This window comes from Carlito syrichta, unplaced genomic scaffold, assembly GCF_000164805.1.
Source record: "Carlito syrichta isolate Samal-C Ts95f unplaced genomic scaffold, Tarsius_syrichta-2.0.1 Scaffold277477, whole genome shotgun sequence".
In the NCBI taxonomy this organism is placed as follows: domain Eukaryota; kingdom Metazoa; phylum Chordata; class Mammalia; order Primates; family Tarsiidae; genus Carlito; species Carlito syrichta.
Genome location: NW_007221573.1, coordinates 306863 through 325827, shown reverse-complemented (window position 1 = coordinate 325827; position 18965 = coordinate 306863).

Genomic DNA, 18965 nt, shown 5'->3' with positions numbered 1-18965 from the left:
GATTGGCAGTTGAAGGAAACTGCTAGGGGAGGGAGGGGCATATCTCATCAATAAGGGTACCTGCATAATCAAAGTTTTTATACCTAACCGTGAATTGTACCCCACATCTTATAATTTAAAAAAAGAAAGAAAAAAATGTTGTGCTGCAAATACCAGCAAGAAAGTGAAAAGACAACCCATAGACTGAGAGAAAACATTTGCAAACCAATACATCCGATAAGATTCTCGTATCCAAAATATATTTTAAAAATTCTTACAGCTCACCTATAAAAAGACAACCCAACTTTTAAAAGTGGTCAAAGAATTTAAATAGACATTTCTCCAAAAGAAGATATACTAATGGCCAATATGCACATGAATGAATGCCCAATATCCTTAGTCACTAGAGAAATGAAAATCAAAACCGCAAGCAGATACACTTCACACCCACAAGGATGGCTAAAATAAAAAAGACAAACAATAAGTGTTAGGGAAGATGTGGAGGAACTGGAACACTCAAACATTCCCATAGGAATTGTAAAAATGGTTCAGAAACTTTGGAAAATAGTTTGGCTATTGTCAAAAATGTTAACATATAACCTGGCAATTTTACTCTGAGCATATAGCCAAGAGACTCAAAAACATATATCCACACAAACATTTGTATAGGAATGTTCATAGCAACATTATCCATAATAGCCAAAGGTGGTAACAACCCAAATGTCCATCAGCTGGTGAATGGATAAACAAAATATGGTGAATCCATATAATGGAATATTATTCTGCCATAAAAAGGAATGAAATGCTGTGTGCTTTCCTTACATGGACGGACCTTGAACCATCCATATGGTTGAACCTTGGCAGAATATTGAATGAACCTTAGAAAAGCACGTTAGCCGGGCTCGGTGGCTCAGCCTGTAATCCTGCACCTTTGGGAGGCTGAGGTGAGTGGATTGCCTGAGCCCACGGGTTCGAGACCCGCCTGGGCAGGCAAGACCTCATCTCTACAATAAATCAAAAAATCAGCCGGGTGTGGTAGCACGTACCTGTAATTCCGGCTACTCGGAAGGCTGAGGCAGAAGGATCGCTGGAGCCCAGCAGGTCGAGGCTGCGGTGGCCGGGAGCGGCCAGTGCACTCCAGTCTGGGCGACAGAGTGAGACTCCAACTCAAAACAAACAAAAAACAACAAAAAAAAGCACGTTAAGTGAAAGAAGCCAGTCACACAGGACTATATATTATATGATTCTGTCTATATAAAATGTTCAGAAAAGGCAAATCAATGGAGACATGAACTAGATTAGTAATTATGAGGGGTTTGGGGAAGTGCAAAATAGGAATAATTGCTAATGGGGATAGGGTTTACTTTGGGGTGATGAAAATGTTTGGAGATTAGATAGTACTGATGGCAGATGGGGACAGTGGCTCACACCTGTAATCCCAGCCTTTTGGAAGGCTGAGGCAGAAGGATCACTTGAGACCAGGAATTCAATAATAGCCTGGACAACATAGCAAGACATCTCTAGAAGAAAAAAAAATCTAAAAAACCTAGCCAAATCTGGTGGCATGTGCAAACAGCTCCAGTTAATTGGGAGGCTAAGGCAGGAGGACTGTGAGCCCAGGAGCTCGAGGCTGTAGTGAACTATGATTGTGTCACTGCATTACAGCCTGGGTGACACCATGAGACTCTGTCTCTAAAGAAAAAAAAGGGGGGTGGGGAGAAATGGTGCACAATTTTGAATATACCAAAAAAAAAATGAGATATAAAAAGCTCTGATTTTAACTGAAATGTAGAACATTCCTTTAAATCCTGTCATGACTCTCTGGTGAACTAGTCTATTCCTAAGTGAATTCACAATTTTTATAAAACATGTCTGCATAATTATTGTTTGATTTCATCATCCCCAACCACAAAGTATGCCATGTGGCACATACATACTTGGAGAAATTTTCATAGCATCCTTTGAGAGAACTGCCTTAATTAAAAAGAAGAAGAAGCAGAAGTTGAAAAAATATGCTAATCTAGGTAACGGTAGCTGTGAAGGGATTTTACAAATGTAATGAGGGTCCAAAATCAATTAGCATTAAGACAGGAAGACATGGTTAAGCTCAGTGGCTCAGCCTGTGATCCCAGCACTTTGGGAGGCGAAGGCAAGTGGATTGCCTGAGACCACGGGTTCCAGACCAACCCAGGCAACTTGGCAAGACCTCGTCTCTACAATAAAATTTTAAAAAGGAAAAAGAAATTAGCTGGGCATGGTAGCACGTGCCTGTAGTTCCGACTACTTGAAAGGTTGAGGCAGAAGGATCTTCACAGCCCAGCCAGTTGAGACTGTGGTGGCCGTGAGCGTGCCACTGCGCTCCAGTCTGGGCAACAGAGTGAGACTCCAACTTCCAACTCAGGAAATCAGAAAAAAAAAAGACAGGGAGACTATATATATGGGCTTGATCTGGTCATCTGAACCGTTTAAAGCAGTTTCCTCACAGAAGAGGAAGTTAGAGAGACATGCTCAAGCTGGCCTTGAAGAAAGCCATGTCATGAACTACTGGTGGACACCACATGGCAAGGTACTATGGATTGGCTTTAGGATCAAGAGCAGGTCCAGGCTGACACCTGGAGGAAAACAGAGACCTCCGTTGTACCACCACAAGGAAATGAATTCTAAAAATAACCAGTGAACTTGGAAGATGACAACCTGAATGAGAACCTCAGCCCTGGTCAACATCTGGATTTCAACCTAGTGAGAGCCAGAGCAGGGAATCCAGCATCACCATACCAAGACTTCTAACCTGCAGAAACTTTGGTAGAAACCATTGGTGCTTTAAGTTAAGTCTGTGGTAACTTGTTATGCAACAACAAGAAACTAATACATTGACCATAAACCCAGGTATTCTAGTAAGATCTAAATTTCCTAAGCTGTTCATCTTAATAGAGATAAATTTATTAAGCTGCTCATTTTTATATATGATTAATGTTATTTGCTATCTGCCTGTAAGACTTGCATCTAAATGTTTAAATTTACAAATTATAAAAAGAATATGCTTGCCAGGTTAAGCTTCCCAATTTCTGTTTTAGAATAGTCTTATACTACAATACTGCTTCCTCCTCTTCAACAGTAGAGATATGACTGGATTAAAAAATGTGGTACATATACACAATGGAATATTACACAGCCATAAAGAAGAACAAAATTATGAACTTTGAAGCAAGTGGGCTGGACTTAAAGTCTATAATACTGAGTGATCTATCACAGAAACAAAGAACTGAGTATCAGATGTTCTCACTCATAAGCGGACCTTGAACAATTATCATAATACTATAAGAAAGAGATTAGCAGTAGTAGGAAACTGCCAGGGGAGGAGAGAGCAGGATTGGCAGTTGAGGGAAACTGCCAGGGGAGGGAGAGCACACCTCATCAATAAGGGTATCTGCATAATAAGCATTTGTATAGCTAACCCTGAATTGTACCCCACACCTTTAAAATTAAAAATTAAAAAATAATTAGCTGGGTATGGACACACACACACACACACACACACACACACACACAAAACAGCAGAGATTTAAGTCATAGACCCAAAATTTAGAACAAAAGAGATCTAAAAGTCATTCATTTCGTTTATAGTCCTCTGTTTCATCTCAGCCTCATCCAATATAGAAATGACTTGTGGGCCAGGCATGGTGGCACATGCCTATAATCCCAGCACTTTGGGAGGCTGAGGCAGGAGGGTAGATTGAACCCAGGAGTTCAGGGCTACAGTGAGCCATGATCACACTGTTGCACTCCAGCCTGTCTTAAAAAAAAAAAAAAATGCTGTGATACAAAAAAAAAAAAAAAAGATTTGCTGTAATTGATATATTGCTCTCTTAGAAATTCCCTCTGTCCTGACTCTTCTGGGCTCAATTTCTCTGCTCAAGATAATAATTCTTTGTCTTCTCCAGAAGAATAAGCCGACCAGGCATGGTGGTTCACACATGTAATTCCAGCACTTAGGGAGGCCTAGGTGAGAAGATTGCTTGAGCCCAGGATTTCGAGACCAACCTAGGCAACATAGTGAGGTCACATCTCTAAGAAATATCAACAACAACAAAAATTAGCTGGGTGTGATGATGTGTGCCTGTAGTTCCAGCTTTGCTACTCAGGAGGCTGAAGTGGGATGATCACCTGAGTCCAGGAGGTCAAAACTGTGGTGAGCCATGATCATGCCACTGCACTCTGCGCTCCAGCATGGGCAACAGAGTGAGACTGCAACTAAAAAAAAAAAGAAGAAGAAGAAGAAGAAGAAGAAAGAAGGAAAAGGAGAACAAATTACTGATATATTAGTGCAGTTTAAGCCTCAAATTCTCAACTAAAGCAAGTTCTCAACCTAAGCCACACAGCTATAACTAAATAAAAGTTACTATCATTGAGAACAAGTACCATATCTATACTGTTCACTATTTTACTCCCATGGGAACAGTAAACAAATATTTATCAAATAAATAAATATAATGTGACAGGCCCAAGGGAGAATATCATCAATGTATATATTAACCGAATAAATTGATGTTATTCCAGGCACCATGTAAAATTTGGGGATGTAGTTAAACTAGTCCCTGTCCTCCCTTATGAAGATTTTAATGTAGTGAATGAAATCTAATCTGGGCCTAAATAGATAACATCACCTTAAAACCATGACCATTCACAAAGGCAGACAGTTCTCAAATGCCCTCTCTAGATTTGGGGAAAGAGTCATCCCAATCAAATCTGACAATGTCCTCCCCCTTTCCTCTAGCAATCTTATGTCAATGAAACAGAATTGAAACTTAAATCAAAGGCACGTGTAGGGAAGGAGGAAACACAGAGGGCTTCTGCCAGGAAGCAATCATATTTCCTTCTGTAGTTCCCATATTGCTTTTGATCACACTAACCTTAATTCTAGGCAGAGAACTTGGCTTTTCCAACTATCCACAGCTCCAGGGTATCAGGCTTTCAGCCAACTTGTTATGCAGGTTGCAGTCAGAGTATCTCTAGAAAGGCCTTACCCTTTCAGAATAAGTTTCAGCTTAAGTGTATCAATTTATTCTAAGAATCTACCAAAGACTGCAAGATGTAGCCAAGAAACTTCAATACCTTCACCTTTTCCTTCTGTATCTCTAGAAGAGTCAAATGGTCTGAGACCCAAGTTACTACAGGCTGCAGCTTAACAAGCTTTTCCTTTATTTGCATAATAATAAGGGCTAAATTTCCAGCCTTGAATAGAGAAGTCTTTTCTACCTTTCATCTTTTCTTGCATAGTTAATTTTGCATGTTAAGCTCTGTGACTAGCAGTATCCTACTTCTAGCACTGATGTCTATATCGATTAGGGCTCTTTGGTTGCAAGCACAGATACTGTTTATGTATGGTTTATACAGAAAGTGAATCCTTTGGAAATATATGAGTAGTTCACAGAAGGACTGGGAAATTAAGTTTAGAAAAAGAGGGACCAAGGCAAAGTTGCAGAGACCAGGCAGCAGCAACTACTTAGCATCTGAAAAGGATACATAAATTGTATAAATAAGATATATTTTTCCCACTCATATATTAGTCTACTAGAGTTATAAAGACAGTGAATTTCATTGGCTTAGCTTGGGTCACCTACTAACCCCTTAGATTAGGAGAGAATAAGGCATCTAATTGTACTGCCTTGCTAAAATTTCCACAAAAATGGGGAAGAAGAAATCATCAAAGGACATTCGGATGGTCTTACCATAAAAAGCAGGAATGTATGCTGTGTGGACAAAACAAAACAGAACAACCACTATAGAGGGAGGAAAGATCTGTCATTTATGTCATTTTTTTAGGGCTTCTTTAAAACCGACTACAGGAGCCACTTCCTTCTCTTGACATCTACATCCTTGGATTGTACATACCTCCAGCACCTCAGATAAATCACACCTCAGATAAATCAGAGGGCCTAATATATAACAATCATTTTCTATCTAAGAAGATATGACCTATGAATTCTAAGAAGATATAACTATCTGTTCCTTCATTTTTTTTTTAAGGTCATATTTTTATTACACCAATCAGTCTCTTAACAATCCTCTGAGATTTCTTCAAGCACTTCATGGGTCCTCCATAATAATTCATAGCCCTATCCTGTAAAAATTAGGCAATATTTCAGGTGCCCAATGCAGGACTATAGATCTTGGACTGCTGTTTCCAGAAACATCACAGCCCAGAGGCCCATGATTTTATAGGAGTGATTCTAGTGGTCTTGGTTTTGGCTCCCATGATAACAAATTGTGTCATTCAACATGGAGAGGGTGCCATCCACATGGACACCCATCTTAGGGATGGACACATGACCAACCCAAATTGAGCAGATTAAAGGTCACTCTAGGACTTTGGAAGGGAGGGAAAGATAGTTGTTTGTTGTTTTCTTAGATTGTGAATTCTGAGGACCATGTAAGCCTAGATCTTCTTAAGAGAGACCCAGACTGAGAATGAAGTCAACACAGAGAAAAGTAGAACTCCAGAAAGAGAAAACAACCTCTGACATCAGTGGAGTACCTACATCCAGCCATTACTGAAGCTAGATCTACTTTTGTGTTTTTCCTTTATGTGAGTCAATAAATCCCTTTTTTTTGTTTAAGCTCATTTGAATTGGGTCTCTGTTGTTCTCAACCAGAAGCACTCTAAGTTGAACACCTGAAAGCAATTCAGAAGCTAAAAGACCCTTAAGAAAATAGTATGTCAATATAAAATCCCTTAAATGTATAGCTTTAAATGCTAAATATCAATGCTTAAAAGAACTTGGCATCAATAATAACTGTTAAGTTCACTTAAAAGTCCAAAAACCCAAAGAAATTTGGCTGATTCTAATTTGATTGAATAACCTGCAAGTCTTATTTCTGAAAATATGTTCTTAGATCCAGACATAAAACTCCAAACTGGCAGGTGAAGATGAAAAAAATCACAAACATACACTGAAGTATAGACAGAGACTGTTTGGAGATAATTCTTCCATTTTTTAAAGCTTCTCTCTTCCTCAATTTCAGAGTCCCAAGTTCTTCTGGCCAAGAGAACAATGAATGAAATCATGTTCCCCAGGACTTGAGTCACATTTCTTATGTTTTTATCTTAGGGCCGAAAGGCAAATTTAACTTTCGTCACATTTAAACTATAACATAAAAATGAGAAACTAGCTATAGAGACAATTTCTTATTAGGTCTCTTTTTACAGAAACTCTTCAAGAGACGCTTCCTTGTGGTTGGCCCAGTCATGGGGGAAGATAAGAGGTGGGCCTATGTGTTAAAATCGTTTATATACAGGCATCCTCAAAAGTGGAAAGGAGATATATTCTTTGTTGGTTAATTTATTATGATTGAAATGATGTATCTTAAGTGAAATCACATGTTAAGTACTGGCTTCCCCTTGAATTACAGTTAAAACTTGTAAATAAAGGTCTATCAACAAGGATCCTACAAGTTCTTGAATTATTTATAGAAATAGTAACATGCTGGGATAGATAAAATAGTTCAATTTTTTTAACTTTAACATTAACGTTTCAATACATAACAGATAATTATTCACTAGCTCTCTTGGATGGATGTGTGTATGAGAGAAGGAAGATGGAAAATACTTTAAGTTATTGAAGTCATTTAATATATTTCTCTAAAATGCATAACTATCCCAGTAGAGGGATCTGAACTTTTCTTAAAGGTCATATTTTCATGACTCCAATCATTCTCTCGGCAATCCCATACGATTTCTTCAAGTGCTGCACAGGTCCTGAGTAATAAATAATTCATGAAGGAAGTCAGTCATTACTACTTGGAGAAGGTACCCCCACAGTATGCTACTTGCTTTACAGAAGATAAACAATCCTGTACTGTGTGGTTTCACAATTCTTGTTAATTATACCTGGATTTCTTTTCTGTCATGATAAGTTATTTATTATCCAACTTGCAAATTTTTCTCTTCAGGTAAATGACTCAGCACTCATTCTTTTAAGTTTCAATTTTGTTTAATTTCCAATGCTTTTTTATAAGGGTCACTTTGACCAGATTTAAGTGATATTTCATCATATATCATATGAAAAATTAAGATAATGGTTGAAATGATGTCTATAGCCTTTTCCAGCTTTAATTTCTCAGACCTTTGTGAGGTCAAATCATAATTACATACATTACAGCACACTTTTTTTAATCCCATGTTCTGTAAATCACAGCTAATTGAATAAACTGTCTTCTAGATTCATAACTTTTTTTCAATCCTAGGTAGAAAATCTTTTTTCCTAGCCTTATAGATTGATTTCATTGTTGTTAAGAGGATGTATGTGTGTGCATGTGTGCGTGTGCGTGTGCGTGTGTGTGTGTGTGTGTGTGTGTGTGTGTGTAGTGTTTATGGATTTTGCCCCAGTTTAACTGCACAGAGCCATGCGAAGTGAATATTTTCTTAACGAGATTCATGCCTATTTTATCAGATGCTAATTCTAGAACTGTCTTCATAAATTAGGCCACCTACCTGCATTATATTCTGTTGTAAGGAATAGGGAGAGGAATATCTCACTCCTGCTCTGTCAAGGTTTTTCCCTGGCTAAAAGCATGCTTAGAAAACTTTGTGTAGCAGCATCGGGTAGGAATGAATGCCTTGGCAAGCTGCATGTCATATTTTCAGAGATGCCAAGCTATTAAAACAGAGCAGTCCCTCTGCTGGGGCGAAGTCATCTTTTAGAATCTACTATGTGCAAGAAAAATGCAGCTTCACCCTTGGTCCTTCCAAAAGCTCAAGTCAGATAAACCCTCAGGGACTGAATTCTTAAAAAGTCACAATGTATTAGGTAAAGCAGGTTCTAAAGTGTCCCAGCCAAATCTGTCTTTACAGCTGGTGCTGAAAGGAGGGGACTACACAGAATGAACTCCACAGGCTTCTTCCAAACCTGGATTGCAACAGTTCTGAGCTTGACTTGGCTGGAAGGAAAACCCTAGCCAAAAGTTCTCATCTAGTGATTGCTGAAATCTAAGGATGTAAGAAGATACTTCTAGAGACTCCCTAGAAACGATTCTGATTTTTTTCCTAGAATTAAGAGGCTTTAAAGTATATTTAGTAAAGACTTTAGCCCATTATATAGTTGCTGAACAAAGGAATGGGGTTCTCTAGATGACAAATAGCCTAAGACCAGGCTAAAATTATTAAATCCAATCCAATGGTTTCATAGGGCTTCTCAGCCCCAGTTACTTTCACTGTACTCTTCAGAAGAAATCTGGAAAACTTAATCTGAGGAGGTTCTTACAGGGCTTCAGATTTATTTCTGGTGGATACAGAGATGTGATCAGAGATGAAAAGTACTCAGCTCACACACAACATTCTCTGATTCTAACAGAATGTATCTTCATTCTAGCATTTTCATTCTAGGTGAAAATCTGTTTTGTGCCAGTTTCTTGCTTTTAAAAAATGTTCTTCTGTGGGTGGAAAAAAATTGAATGTTAAATTAGCAACAAATTAGATCTTTGAAAACCTGATAAGCAAGTATTGAGAATCGGCATAAAGTTTGCACATCAACAGTAAAACTTCACATAGGAAGAGATTCAAAACTGTATTCTATAAGACATCGTTTCATATTAAAGAGGGTAAAATGCAGACTTAGTATTTTGAAGTCTAATTCTCTCTTCTTTCACTTCTCCAACTAAATAATATTAAAAGGAAGGCTATGAAGCCCTTTTCATGGGCATAGCTACACTATTCACAGTCCCACATGTGGGGGAAACTAACCACGCTTCACAGTGCAAGAGGCAAATATTTTTATCCATTGAAGGAGAAATGACTTTGGGCAGGTTCTGTTAGAATTAGTCTATCATTAATTATCCAAAATACAAGTAAATTTATGGGGCAAGGAACCCTAAATTCAGAGTTACACAAAATCAGATACAGACTCTGATGAATCATATTTCCCTTTCTACAGAGACAGATTTCTCCTTAAACACTCCAATTCGCAGTGACTGGAGAGTCAGCAAGTTCTATGAGGTCTCACAACAGGATCTGTCAAAGATAGAAGCTGAATAGATTCAGGGCTATATTGAAAAAAGTTAAAAATTATAAACATGTGAAACTTACTCGCACAGAAAATTCTCATTACTAGGAAGTTTGGACATGATTAACACTTTGGTTTATTATTAAACTTAAAATAGTTTAAGGCAGGGTAGTATGGTGTTTATATTCCCAAAGGAAAATCTTTGTAGCTCTCATATGCTTCTGGTAAGAATATAACTTAGTTTTAGCATTCTAGAAAGAAATTTGGCATTAAGCATCAAAAGCCTTAAAATATTCATACTCTTTGACACAATAATTCTGTTTTTAGGAAAACACCCATATAGAATAATCAGAAAAGTAGACAAAAATGTATATGCAAGATATCAATTAAAACATTTTTTATAATGGGTAAAAAAAAATGGGAAAAAGTCCCAAAATACTGATTCATTGAATCAAGGGTCAGTAAACATTTTCTGTAAAGACTAAATACTAAATATTTCAGACTGCAGACCAGACCATGCTGTCAATTTTACAACTACTACTCTGGCATTGTCCTGTAAAAACAGTCACAGAAAATAACAAATAAATGCTGTGTTCCAACAAAACTTTATTAATAAACATTGAAATTTGAATTCACATAATTTTCTAATTTTGTAAAATATTCTTTTAAATTTTTTCAACAATTTAAAATGTAATAACCATTCTTAGCTTGTGGCTTTTACAAAAACATGTGGCAGGTCAGATTTCTCAAAACCTTGGGTTAAATTATAGTATTAACATCAAAGCTGTACTTCCATTGTTTAAGATTATACAAGGAGAGAGAGAAAGAGAGAGAGGGAGAGACTAGAATATGCCAATATTTCTGGATTGAGATTATGGTAATATAATTTTTTATTCTTTACATTTTATACTCTTCAAGCTTTCTACAATAAGTATGTTTTTTTTAATGATACTTTTAAGAGACACTTTTTTGACTAAAATGATTCATTTCTTTCTCATTCTTTTGACATTACTCAGAAACTTTGGACTTTCTGAAATTCTTGGCAATACTCACACTTTTTTAGCAATAACTTTTCAACAACATCATTTTTTTAAACAAGAACTAACAATTCATTTATTTTGGGGGACACATATTTCTTAAAATAGATTCTAGGCCCAAGATCAGCCTGTCTCTCTTTTTTAGCATTTCCCTCCCAATACTATGCTCCTTTCTTAGGTTCCCTTCAGTCCCTGCCCAACTGTAGACCTCCTGCTACCTCACTTTCTCAGCCAAGTGACCACAGATGCTTCCCTCCAACCTTAGATGCTCACCAGTCAAAGCCCACACACATGCACTCCACACCCTCATCTACAGCTACCTATTACCTGTGTATAGTCAGTTACCAAGCTACCTGTTGCTTGTTGAGTCAGTGCCAGGGTGTTTTTAACTGACAACAGCTCCCTCTGTAGGGCCTCCAGAAATATTTTCATATTTATTTTTAAAGGAGCTTTGGAATCTTCATATCTTAACTCAATTGAATAATTAACTGCCAGGCAATTTTCAGGCATCCAAGCCAGCACTTCCCAAATGTGTTTCACAAACCCTTGTCCTATGAGATCTTGCAAGAAACAAAACACAGATCTGTATTCAGACCATTTTGAGAGATGTTGCATGCAATCTGTCTTTGAGGCCTACAACTCATATTAAAAGGTCTGCAAAATCCAAAAGTAAAGATACCCTTTTTAACTCTGTTTAATTAATTCACTTCCCAAGCTGATTTGCACATCCCTTTCTTTTAATAGAAAACACATAAACACCCAATAGAAACAGTGTTCTCAAGGAACACTCTTGGGGATACCCAGACCAGACCAAACAGAAAAACTGACTGGGAAAGAAGGGATAAAGTAACATGCTCTAGCCTCCCTCTGCACTGCATTGTGTGATGGTCTCAGACACTGAATCAGACCCACCCTGGCCTGGGGCCTGCTGCATCACGACTGCTTCAGCACTGCTGGCATTCACATTTCTAAACTCCCTCCTTCTCCACTTACTCTTCTTCCTTCCATTCATCCCTCTGAGTCCACACCACAGACCCTAATCATCTTAGTACACATTCCCATCATTGTTGAGTGCTAGCTCACAATCTATGCATTTAAATTCGAATGAAAAGCACCATAGCTTCCCTTGGCTGCTTCCAAATATTAGGATATGTTTTCAGTGTTTATGAGACACACACAGCTGACATTTTTAGAAAATTACATTCCGTCTGCAAAAACATATGTATCCAACTGTGATGAGATTAGATGTTCTTGCATTTTTTTCCCTAAGAATTGGACACATCCAATGTAGTCTTCTCTGAATGCACTTCATTGTTTCTCTTTTGGCAGTATCTTTCAAATGTCTAATCACCAGGGACAGTTATGCATTAAACTTTAATTTAATTAATAGCTTCTTAGAAAATCATGTGCTTTTCCCAAAAGCAATTTTCTATAGCCAGTCTGCAAAGAACATAGAATATTGCTGCTTAGAATATTTTTCACGAAACCAATTATTTTAGATCTCAAACATGTGCCCCTTATAACTAGATCTTAAAGAAACATATGGCGCATGGCCAGTTCAGTCTTTGTCATTTTCTAAGCCACAATGTGAGATCCTGGATTCATTATGGGCATTTTCAGATGTCTCATTATTGAGGAGAAAATAGCATGACGTACTTTCTCACATTAACATTTAAATTCTAAGCCAGAGTATAGATGTGACCCACTACCTTCTCACCATACATACAACATGTTTCAAATTCAACGATAGTAGAAAAGATAGAGTTGGAACCAATTAATGAGTCTAGTTCAACAGGAAAATATTACTCAAGAATCTAGATTTAAGCTAAATTATTTTTTATCCTTTCTCGAGATACAACTCTAAACCTTTTATTTTTACCCTTCCTCAAAAAACAACTCTAAATGATTCTTTAACCATGGATCTAACACAAGAAAGGCTAACATAGATATAATTCAATGAAAGTATAAATTACTATTATATTATTACAGACAACATGGAATGTCCAGTGAGGATTTTTTAGAAAGTAGAAGTAGAAGACAATTTTGTTCTCAAAGGAGTCACCTTTTGAAGTACAATTTTGCTTTAAGTCATTACATGTAGGCCTATGTCTTATAGCGGTAACTATATGTTTTAAAACCCCTTAACCCTTTACCTGTTTAGAAAAAAAAAGTTCAGTTCACTGCCTCATTCATTTAATTTTACATACACACGCTCTTTGAGGCTGAAGCAAATCTGACTGGTTTTCAATGTGAAAATAAAATATAAAAACTGTTCTTGGAGTTACTTCTAAACAGAACTTGTCTCTAATCCTAATAAAAATTACAAAAAGAAGCTGAAGAGGAGGACGAAGAGGGGGAAGAAGAGGAGGAGGAAGAGGGAGAAGAAGAGGAGGAGGAAGAAAAGGAGAAGAATTATTATATTCAGTAATTTTTTAAAAAATGTTGGGGTGAACTCTGCAGCCATAAGCACTGCCAATGAGTATCCTCGGATTAAATGGGGAAAGGGTTAAAAGTGATTCCAAAACTTCTTGGTTGTTTCTTATATATTTCAAGTTTAAGTAATATTTTTTTGAAAGGCAAGTTTTAATGTCTAAATAAATTTCTCTGGTTGTGGTTTTCTTGACATTTCTTTACCTTCACTTTCTATAGGAAATAAGGAGTCGACTATAATACCATTACGAATTCAAAGATCTTTTTCCATGGTTGGAAGCTACACCCTCTCAGATTTCATCCCGCATTCTGCTTTGGTCATGGTGGCACTCACTAGCACAACCCTGAGAACAAAACCCTTCTTCAATTTTGCACCCTAGTCACCTCTCTTGCCTCACCCCAGTCATGGCCCTGGTCCAGAAGCTAACATTATAGACAGGAAGATTAATCATTGTATCACCCTCATCCCTCAGAAGTAGATTTCTGTTGTATTTAAGCTACACAGTCTAAGGTAGCTTAGAACCCTGAATGGACTAAGACAATAAAGTAATGCTGCAATAACAAATCAACCCCAAAATTCTGGTGGGCTTCACTCAACAAAGGATTATTTCTTGTTCTCTCTACAGGCAGTTCAGCCAGAACCTCTGCTCTACTTAGTTACTTGGGGAATTGGCTGGTGGCAGCTTTACTGTGTTGAATTCCATTTATCTAGAACATTTGATCCTTGGTCACTGCAGCAAAGGAAGAATATGGACTTTTCCTTATCCCCAGACTTTCAAACCTGTCTCCTTCACCTGGCTTCATCACCACAAACGCATCCTACACCAACCTCTTCAACCTTAAGATTTTGGCTTAGACAACATTTTTTCAGAATCTTTAAATAACCCTCCTTCCTTCAACTTAGACCCTCCTCTGTGTCCTCATGTACTTTTCACATAATAATAGCTAAATATTTACTCTATGCCAGGTGCTGCTCTGAGCATTTTATATTTCATCCTTACAATAAGCCAATGAAGTGGTCTGAGTTTTCTAGAAAACAGAGGCTAAGCCAAGAGCATCTACACCAGTCCTGCAGGAGTAGGCAATCCAAGGGAAGCAGGAGGGAACAGGAGTGCAATGAGACAGGGAAGAAGGGGAACATGTGTGAGGGACAGGGATACCGAGTTGGCTACGGCTTTGTTGACCAACTGCGAGTTTACAGAAAATCAAGAGATTCAGGGAGGTAGAAAAGCACTAGTAAGGTTCTAAAAAGCCCTTCCCAACTCTAATTAGATCAGAAGCCACCATGTCGCTGTCAGGTCTGTAGCAGGGGCCATAGCCCGGTTCTATGTCCAGGGGAGAGTACGAGCCATTACAAGGACTACTCCAGTTAGAAAGCAAAATGAGCACATGGATCTGGGGTGTTGCAGCAACCAAAATCAAAATTACTTGGTTCAGATATTTATAATGCATTTCTAGTTTTCAGATGAAGAAATGAATACATAGAAATAGAACATTTTTGGCTGGGTATCGTGGCTCACACCTATAATCTCAGCACATTGGGAGGCCAAGACGGGAGAATCACTTGAGCCCAGGAGTTCAAGACGAGCCAAGATAACATAAGGAGGCCTTGTCTCTACAACACAATTTAGCAGGGCATAATATGTTCCTATAGTACCAACTACTGACTACTTGGGAGGTTGAGGCAGAAGGATCACCTGAGCCCAGGAGGTCAAGGCTGTGGTGAGCCATGATCATGCCACTGCACTCCAGCCTGGGCAACAGAGTGAAACCCTGACTCAAAGAAAAAGTGAAGAAAGAAAAAGAAATGTTTGAATAAGATGACACAGCTAGAAAGTAATATGAGATGCAAACCCCCAAATACTGGCCCTAAAACCTTCAGTCTCGACCACAACACTGCCGTATGAATACAAACTCCATAAAAGCAAGAACTATTCTGTTCCTGCACCCATAACAAACATAGTCTCACACACAGTAGATACTCAATTGATACTTGTGGAAGGCAAGAATAAATAAGTCGTATTTCAAAAAATCCAAAGAAATTAAGAAGAAGAAGAAATTAAATTACATCTTGTGGTGATATTCTGCAAGGTTCTATGGCAGAAGTGACATCTGAGCTAGTTCTCTTTTTTAATTTTTAATTTTAAAGATGTGAGGTACAGTTCAGGGTTAGGTATACAAATGTTCGTTATACAGGTACCCTTGTTGAGGAGGAGAGCTAGATCTTCTAAGGATTTAGAGAAAAGTCTGACCCAGCAACATAAAAGCCATATTTGGAGATTGCAATTTTACTGCACAGAGTATTAAAATACTCTATAGAGTAGTGAAATAGGGAAGAGTGGTGAGGAATGAAACTTACCAACTTCTAGGTGTGCAAGATGCTTAAGTTGAAGAGAAGTCAGCAACGATGTCCATAACAAAAGAAAGTCCCACTCATAGCAATGCCCAATCAAGGCACGAGCATGTCCCAGAAGATCCCCTGATCATGGTTCAGTTTAGCCGTGCTTTACTCTCTACTCCAGGAACCCACAGTCTTTCATTCTGTTCTAGGCAAAAGTTCTATTTTGTTGTTACCCAAGTTTCTATGACAAGATGAAACTGTTCTTGTTTTCTATTAAGAGAAATGGAAAACAGCTGTTTAACATTCTCTCTATAATAAGCTTCATACAATTCAGGCGGTTATTTAAACATTTTCCCGATATTTGACTCATAATGTATAAGAGATACAATAAGAAAATCTTAGAAGAAAGAACAAATGATAATATTGGCTCTCAAAAGTGAGTATCTCTCTCTCTCTCTCTCTGTCTCTCTCTCTCTGTCTCTCTCTCTCTCTCTCTCTCTGTCTCTCTCTCTCTCTCTCTCTCTCTCTGTGTGTGTATGTGTGTGTGTCTCTCTCTCTTATACACACACAACCCACACACACAGATGAAAAAACTTCTAAAGAATAAAATTATGTCCCTTTTTTAGGTCTATTCCTCTGTTTATAATGTTTTCCTTGTGATATCTAACACATTGTCTGTTTGATAAATGAAGTCTCTCTGGAACTGATTATGTCACACATGGGAAGCAAATTACTGAAATAAATTTTCATTTAGCAACATGAACATTTCAAATAAATCCACAAGAAAAGAGCTTCATAATGCTTCCATTTCCACTCAGTGAATGCCCTCATGCATCAGTAGGAACAACATAAATAGAATAACCACAAATCCCTCTCCAGCAACTTACTCCTTATCCCACCACTTTGCTCAAACTTAAGCATCTTGTCCACTTTGGAAACCATCTCCAGGTTTTCCTTCTACTTCTATGGCAGCTCCTTCTCAATCTCTCTGGGATGTGTATTCCTATTGACTAGGTCATTAAATGTTCGAATCCTAGAAATTCAAAGAGCAATCCAAAACACTCTTCTCTTTTCATCCTATACTGTCTCACTAGAAGATTTTATTCTCATGATTCACAAACATGTATCTACTTCAGGACCTGGCCTCTAAAGTCCAGACCCATGTAACTAATTGCCAGTGTGATACTTTTTGTCAGAATACCTGTGTGCCACCTACAATCCAGCATATCAAAAGCAGTATATGTTGCTGGGCACAGTGGCTCACGCCTGTAATTCTAGCACTTTGGGAGACAGAGGTGGAAAGACCACTTGAGGCAAGAGTTCAAGATCTGCCTGGACAATATAGTGAGCCCTCATCGCTACAAAAGATAAATAATAACCTAGCTTGGCACAGGTGGTGAATGCCCGTAGTCTCAGCTACTCAGAAGGCAGAGGCGGAAGGATCACCTGAGCCCAGGTGGTTGAGTCTGCTATGAACTAGGATCATGTTACTACACTCCAGCGCATGGGCAACAGAGTGAGGCTTCAACTCCAAAACAAAAAATAACTGAATTTGTGATTCATAAACCCCAATATAATCCTAGTCTGACATTCTTCTTCTCTTTCATACATTCTCCTTTACTGCTAATACCTAACCCAGAATAATCTAAATACCAAGTTCTATAAATAGTATCTTCTAAATATGTCTAATCTATCCATGTCTATCCTTCACCATCACCAACCTCATCCTACAGGCTGAAGCAGTAAGTTGAGTGGGACTTTCCTGTTGCTCGGGAGTCATTATAGCTCTTGACTAAGGGGTTTTTCCCTCTTCCACCAATAGCAAAAAGGAGGTGCCTCTTCCCAAACAGTGTGAGAGAGACTATAAGAGATGGCAGATGCTACAGAAAAGGAGACCAGCACTTCTTTTCTCAGTAGATCCCTGCTTATTCAAGGGTCTTGCAGATTTTCCAACTGTGCTTATTTGAGCGGGAGGAGAAGACAGCTGGAAAAAGACTGGAGGATTAAGATGGCTAGAAGTGGAATAGCGTGCAAGCTACTTAGAAAATCAAGAGTGTGTGTGTTTGCCATGGGTCAAGTAAATGTCCCACAAGTCTTGATGGGGATCCTAAGCACAAGAAGCTCTGGGGTGGACTGTCCAGGGCAGATGCTAAGTGGAGGTTGAAAGAGGTCATGAATACAAACATGTTCCTCCTGAGGAAACAGAACTTGGATGCCTTTCACACATGAGTCACCGGGGTCTGGTCAGTGTTAATCTACAAAAAGTAGGAACCAACAGCTTAAGGACTACAACAAGGCCAACTAAGAAAGAGGCACTGTCTCTTCCCTTTCCTCCCACTCCACTTACCAGAACAATCTGGTCCAAGGGCAGACAGTGATATTCTCCATCCCTATGGCCAAGTGAGTCTAAAGTCTAGTCCAGATACTTGGTACATAAGCCAGTGCTGGAGGTGTCATCATTCAAAAATTCCTTTACTTAAAGATGACTCTATATCCCATGATCCCATGGGGGACAGGTCTCACCACCTTAATTCAGTGGACAGTAGGCCTACTGCCATCTACACCATTTAATGAGCTCTCTTTATGTTCTTCTTCCAGATACATAAGGATTTTGTTGTTGCTTTTTATACAAGTTGCCAACAGAAACATGTTAGGAAAAGATCTCCTTCTGGATCATTTGAAAGCATTAATTAATGAAATGATTGATGCTACCTGGGGTCTTACAGAGCAAAAGCTTTTTAAGTAAGAAAATTAAATTTCATCCACGTATGAGAAGAAATATTAAGCAAAGACACATTCACAGCTAAAGTTTATTAAAGACTAAATTTATTAACAAAGGTTTTTGAACCCTTCCTTAGCAATTACTAAAGCCCTCTGTCCCTGTGCTTTTAATGGGGCAATTTTACTCTGGGTAACTAGTAGCCTTTACAGGCCTATAAGCTAACAAAACATGCCAACACAATTATGATTTATAGCTTCATTAATGTTGATGACAAAAGACATAGCAAATTTAGTCAGTGTTATCTTAGATCATTGCCTTTCTTGCCATCAAAAAACAAAGCGTAGTGAAATCACAAACTTAGCGAGAGAAATTGGCTTTATAAATGTCATGAATATCCAGTGTAAAATTAGAAAGTGTGATATTTTTAGGAAGTACTGAACATTCTAACCAAGAGTCAA